The following is a 6,969-nucleotide window of genomic DNA, read 5'->3' as shown; positions in this document are numbered from 1 at the left end:
GAGAAACGATGTACAAATGCGCTTTACACAATTGATGTGTGTATGGATTGGGATAACAGTTGTATGAGCCCCTAATAAAATGTTAAAAAAGAAAAAAAAAAGACTCTATATTGTAATATAAATAGTACTTGTCTGTGTAGATCAGCAACAACAGTGTACCTTTCACAAGGAATAGTTTTACTTACAGAAAACAAGTAAATTGTTCAATGAAGAAAAAAAAAATATATAGTCCTTAAAAAAAAAAAAAAAGAATATAGTCCTTTAGTGTGCTGTGTTTTATTTTTCCTCACTCCATGACAGTAGGAGTACCTGTCTGGTGTACAAAATATCTGCCATGCAGTTCTCCGGCCTCTGGCCCATTAAGAGGAGTGTTAAAACAGCTCTTTTAGCATTGATAAATGCTCAAAGGGCACCTCATTCTGCTGACCAGCCTTCAGACTAAAGACCGCTTTACTTGTTTTGTAGTCTGTGAAGCTGACCGCTATGTCTCAGTCTTAGCTCTGCTGCCTCTGCCACTGTCCTGCCACATCTCCATGCCGGTATCTCAGGCTCTAATACACACCCTCCTCCCATTCCTCTTCTCTCTTGATGCTTGTGAGATTCTCCTTTCTTGCCTCTGAGATGCTTCACATTATACCTAGTGGAATGGCAAAACTGACCAATGCCCTCATTAGAGTTCACACACCTGATTTGCATGCTCCTACCCAGTCATTTAGTGTGAGTTACAAGGACTATGGATTGAAAAGCCCTACCAAGTAATTCAATTGCCCTACATTCACCGTGATATATCAGTGCTGAGTTCCTGATCGTGGCTCCGGAAATTCTGAATGATGAGCTAGTGGATACATGTACTTTTGTTTGCAAAATTGAGGAACTGGCTGCCATTGTTGTTAGTTGCCATAGAGTTGTTTATGACTCCTGGGGACCCCAAGGTGTACAAGAATAGAACTTCTCCACAGGGATTTTGAGAGTGTTACCCATCCCTTGACCTGTTGTCCTAGTTCTGTTCTTCTTGCTAAACTTTTGGCTAGTTGTCAAGTTTGTAATCATTTACTCCACAGGTACTCTTCCGAGCTGATATGAATCATTAGGAATCTGTAATTTCAACAATCTAGAGGATGGCTTGACACAGTGGTGTTTTGAGCAGCATGATCAATAATTACTTAACGCTCTTTGACATTTTCAAATGCGAGGTTTATTCACTGCAAACACACATCAAACAATCTAATAATCCTAACTCAAACTATAATGTTTTTATCCAATGGGATTCATTCACCAAGAGAAGAAACTATGCAGCTGAGATTGGGGTACCCCGAGAAGAAAGAGCACTAGGCAATCTCAAATCGGGGTGAGTGATTGAAAGGACAAGTCATTGAATAAAAGTGGAGAGGAGACAAGTAAATCCAGGAGTAGTTTGTTGAGTTGGAAGAAAAAAATGTTAGAGATAAAGCTTAGGGAGAATTGACGGACACATGAGGCATTCTGAAAAGAAGTAAGAGCATTCAGAAAAGCAAGGTTGAAGAGTCATAGCTTGTGGATTGCTGGAATTTTAGATTTTTTTGTCATTAGTATCAACAATGATGCTGATAAGAAAAGAATAGAAATAAGTAACTAGAGCTCATGAAATGTAATAGTTTTCCACCAATGCTCATATCATTAAAGAGCCCTGGTGGCACTGTGAGTTAAACATTGGACAGCTAACTGCTTACATCATTAAACTGTAATTTTAATTTATTAACTCAAGAACGCAGAGAATGCTATCTATGTGTTATAAGACACCATCTCACTTTAACAAAAATATGCATCTGCATGCCTAGTCTCAGATATTTTATTATTTTGATATCTAGATTTTAAAATCTGTCACTTTTGAAAGATTTAATTCGATATTTCTATTTATTTATCTTTCTAGAAGACCACCCGATAGAGGACAGAAGTTTTGACTTATTATTATCAGAGATTCTTTAAAATATTCATATTTACATTCCTTTCTAAGAAGAAGAAAAATTCTAGAAGATAGTTGCCTGGGGCTATAGCTAAATTCTATGATGATGACACCTGATGTCATTTTGTGAATTTCTAAATAGCCATGTTTCTAAATAGCATTAGTAATGGGCAAAAATGATGTATGGATTGTGATAAGAATTGTATGAGCCCCCAATGAAATGATTTTTAAAGATCCAGAGAAGAGGGAAGAGGGAGACATCAGACAGTGTAACTTATGACAAAACTATAATAATTTATGAATTATGAAGGGTTCAGGAGGGAGGGGGAAAATGAGCAAATGATATTGAGGGCTAAAGTAGAGGGCAAATGTTTTGAGATTGATGAGGGCAACAGGTGTACATATGTGCTTGATTCAATGGATGTATGTATGGACTGTGATAAGAATCATAGGAGCCCTCAATAAAATAATTAAAAAATAATAATAATGAGGGCAACAAATGTAAAAGTGTACAAAAGTGCTTTATACAATTGATGTATGTATGGATTGTGATGAGTTGTATGAGCCCCCAATAAAATGACTTAAAAAAAATCCACACAAATAAGAAAACAATGGCAGCTACAACTCTACACACTCACACTGTGTATGTGTATGTATAAATATACATATATATACTTCATATATAATTTCAGAATAATTAACTGCATCTGATGGAAGGAATCAGAGAGAATGTGATTTCAAAAGGAAATGCACTTTCAGTACTTCTGGCAATGCTAGATATTTGCATTTGAAAAGTGCCCATTTTTTCAATCATATTTCTGTATGATGAAAAAGGGGAAGAAATGTTATCTTCAGATCTCAAATTGAGAGGCCCATTTAGAGGCAATTTTACAATGTTAATAAATAGGTAAATCTATTAACATCTGATTTACTAGAGTAGCCAGGATTGGTAGCATGGTTTATTGCAGTTCATTAGCACATAGGCATGCATATTGTTTTCAATTTCCTCATCCTCACAGCTGGGTGGTAAACTATTCAAAGTAGTATATTAGTAACAATAATAGAGTAAAATCTGGAGGGGTTTCTGGGGTATCTTAAGAAATTCATTTCTACTTCTGCTGATATAACCACTCAAGGCATAACATTTGTAATGTGGCACTTAGAGACTTCAAGGATCATTTGAAATAAAATCTAAAACAATAAAACATTAGTATTGTTGTGAATTAGAAAAGCAAGTTAAAAATCTACATTCTTGCATATTTAGACATTTGTATGCACTGCTCCACTGTGCCACAACTACCCCTTTCTTGTATCCAGTGGGTTGGTGGCATTTTATTGAAATTAGAAGAAATTCATAGTTAACATAATTGTTATGATTTTTATGTTTCAATTATTTTTGAAGGCTTTAACTCAAAATGTTCTAAAGATAGGCCTTGATAAGAACAGTCATCTCAAAGCTTTAGCCCACATCCAAAGGGGGTTGACTCGCTAGTTCTTCTGGCAGAGCCTTCCCCTAGAGCCCTACAGTGCCACGTAGTTCCGGAGAGGCAGCTTAATGTAACCGATGGGGCACTAGGTCACAAGACACAGATGATGCCGGCCTTTATTGTCACAGAGTGATAACGTGGGATAGAGATGCCATATATTCACTCGAATCACTTGCGATATGGGTCTTTGGATCATTAATTCAGGCACTGAATTTCCACCATTTCCCTGTTGGTGTACTGCTGCGATCATTTTTGGATTACTTTCAGTGAAATACTACTTATGTGATATTAATGATATTGTTCAATTTTTTTTCACTCTGCTGTATTACCTTTCTTTGCAATGGGTATAAATATGGATCTCTTCCAGTTGGTTGGTCATGTCTTCCAAATTTCTGGATATATATGAGTGAGTGAGTGCTTCTGCTGTGGTGACCATTTAAAAATCCTCTTATTTGGTATTCCCTCAATTCCTGAATTTTTGTTTCTTGACAACGACTAGAGTGTAGGCGGGCATTTTTCCTCAGTACTATTGGTTCTTGATGATACACCAAAACCTTTAATGATCGAATGTCAATGAAACACTGAGTCTGTATTTCTTTCATCTTCCTTTTATCTTCTCTACCCTTCTAAAAGAATTTTCAATATTTGATCATTACATTTTTTCTGATTATGTAGACACAAACAATACCTATGGTAAACATCAATTAATGTTAAAATAATACTATTGTTTGTAGCTTATCTGTACAACAAAGAAATAAGATTATATTTTATCATTAAAATGTGATTAAAATTGGATTTTGGCTGGAAGCAGAGAGTAGCCAATGCTTAGTGGAGTTTTAATGACCATAGAAAGGCGTTCACATGTGTGGATCATAACTAACTCTGGGTAGTCTTGAGAAGAATGGGGAATCTTCTGGAACACTTCATTGTCCTCCTGCAGAACCTGTGCATATAGTAAGAGGCAGTTGTGCAAACAAAACAATGAAATACCGTATGGCTTAACATCAGGAAAGCTGTGTGTCAGGGTGGTATCCTGTCACCATACATATTCTATCAGTATGTTGAGCAAATGAGAGAAGCTGGATTATATGAAGTAGAATGCAGCATCAGAATTGGAGGAAGGTTATTGACAGCCTGTGATATACAGATGACACAACTCTGCTTTCAGAAATAAGGGGAACAGAAAGTCCTTGCTGATTAAGATTAAAGATTGCAGCCTTCTGGATTACGTGCCAAGGTTAGGAAAACCCACATCCTCACAACTGGACCGGTAGGTAAAATCAGAGCAAATGCAGAAAAGATTGACATTTTCAAGGACTTTGTCTTGCTTGGATCCACAATCAATGCTCCTGGAAGCAGCAGTGAAGAGCTCTACGGACTCATTAGACTGGGTAGATCTACTGCACAAGGTAGCTCTTACATGTTGAAAAGCAATGCTTCTTTAAGAACATCATGCTTGTAAAGCAGTAGTTTGGCTGTTGTTAGGTGCCTGTGGGTTGGGTCTGGCTCACAGGGGCTCTATGTCCAGCAGAGTGCAACACTGCCTGCTCAATGCCATCGTCACAATTGTTTCTTAAGTTGCGGCTCATTGTTGCAGCCTCAATCCATCTTGCTGAGGTCTTCCTCTCTTTTTTTGCTGCCTCTTTTGACCAAGAATGGTGTCCTTTTCCAAGGACTAGTCTCTCTTGAGAAAACATGTCCCAATTACATGAGTTGAAATCTCATCATCCTTGCCTCTAGGGAGCATTCTGACTGTCCTTCTTCTAAGGCAGATGTATTGGCTCTTTTGGTAGTCAGTGTTTCTTCAATATTCTTCACCAGCACCATAATCCCAGTGCATAGATTCTTTTTCAGTCTTTCTTATTTAAAGTCTGACTTCCACATGCACATGAGGGGACTGGCTAGGGTCCGCATGCATATGAGGGATTGGCTAGTCCTCAAAGTAGTATCCTTGCCGTTCAACATCTTAAAGAGGTTTTGTGCAGTAGATTTACACAGTGTAACAAGTCATTTTCTCTCTTGATTGCTACTTCCATGAGCATTGATTGCAGATCCAAGAAAGATGAATCTGTATTTCCATCTTTCCTCTGTTTACCATGATGTTCCTGAGTGTTCCAGTTGTGGGGATTTGGGTTTTCTTTACATTGAATAGTAATTAATACTGAAGACTGCGATCCTTGATCTCCATCAGCCAGTGCTCCAAGTTTTCTTTACTCACAGCAGGCAAGGTTATATTATCTTCATATTTAAGCTTGTTAATAAACTGTCACTCTAATCCTGATTTGGCATCAGGATTGGTATACTAGAGCGGTAGGGGCAGAGAGGAATTCCCTTAGCAAGATAGACTGACACAGTGGTGCAGCAGTGGGCTCAAAAACAATCTAAGGATGATGTGGGACCAGACAGTGATTGGTTCTGTTGTACTTAGGGTTACTAAGTGTTGGGACAGACTTGATAGTACCTAACAACAATAACACATAGACAACCTGCATATTGCCTCCTTTAACTTTACTATAAATTCTTTGAGGAATATAGTGGAATCAACAAGTGTGTTGTTTATGCTGATCTTTGTTTTTAGACATTCCTGTGATTTTCTTGCAGGTTTTACCAGGTTGCATGTACAGCCTTCACTGTGTGAGGAGTTTCTTGTGGGGCCCCACTCCTAGTGCTTGCAAGTCTCCAGCTGCTCCATGAGAGAAAGATGAGACTTTGTCCTCCGGTAAGGATTGACTCTCTTGAACACCCAAAGCAGGAGCTTCACTCTGTCCTGTAAAGTCAGTCCTACAGAGTCACTATGAGTCAGAAGTGGTCGTGAGTGATTGTCACAGTGGACTCTGGTCATGTAGTGGTTAAAGTAACCCGCTGCCAACTGAAAAGTCCATGGTTCAAATGCACCAGCTACTCTATGGGTGCAAGATTTGGCAATTTACTTACATAAGGATTCTGCCTTAGAAACTCCATGAAGTAGTTCTACTTCCAAAGTATAGTTACTTTGAGTCAAAATTAACTCAAAGGCAATGGGTTTGTGTTTTTGGATTGCCACAGCATATCCTGCTGTCATTTCCAAAGAAACTACATTATTGGGAACTTTAATGTGCATGACTTATCTATCTGCATATTTATTTATTTTGGCATTCTAAATTCAGACATAATAGGTTAGATGTGTACAGAGTTCTAACTTTAAAAGTACAGTTTTCACTCAGAATTTTCAAGGTATTCCAGCATATACTTTGACGGTCTCTTTTTGCTTTGAAGAAATTCATGTTATCCTGATCTTCCATCTTATGTTGAGGATCTGATTACTGGCTTGATTGGTGCTGTAAATGTGTGTGCATGTGCTTACAAGCTGTCTTCACACTCTCTGGGAGATTTAGTTATCTTCTATTACCTCTCAGAACAAAAATCAACCCACTGCAGTCTAGTCGATTCCAACTCATAGCGACTTTAGGTGACCTTGACTTTAAACCTCTATGGGAGCAGCAGCCTCTCTTTGTGCCCCAGAGCAGGCAATGTCTGCTTGTATGTTTCCTAGGCAGATTT

Source organism: Echinops telfairi, unplaced genomic scaffold (assembly GCF_000313985.2).
Source record: "Echinops telfairi isolate 266 unplaced genomic scaffold, ASM31398v2 ScPeMD7_23;HRSCAF=83, whole genome shotgun sequence".
Classification (NCBI taxonomy): Eukaryota; Metazoa; Chordata; class Mammalia; order Afrosoricida; family Tenrecidae; genus Echinops; species Echinops telfairi.
The sequence above is the reverse complement of the archived record's forward strand: the minus strand, read 5'-3'. Positions refer to the sequence as shown.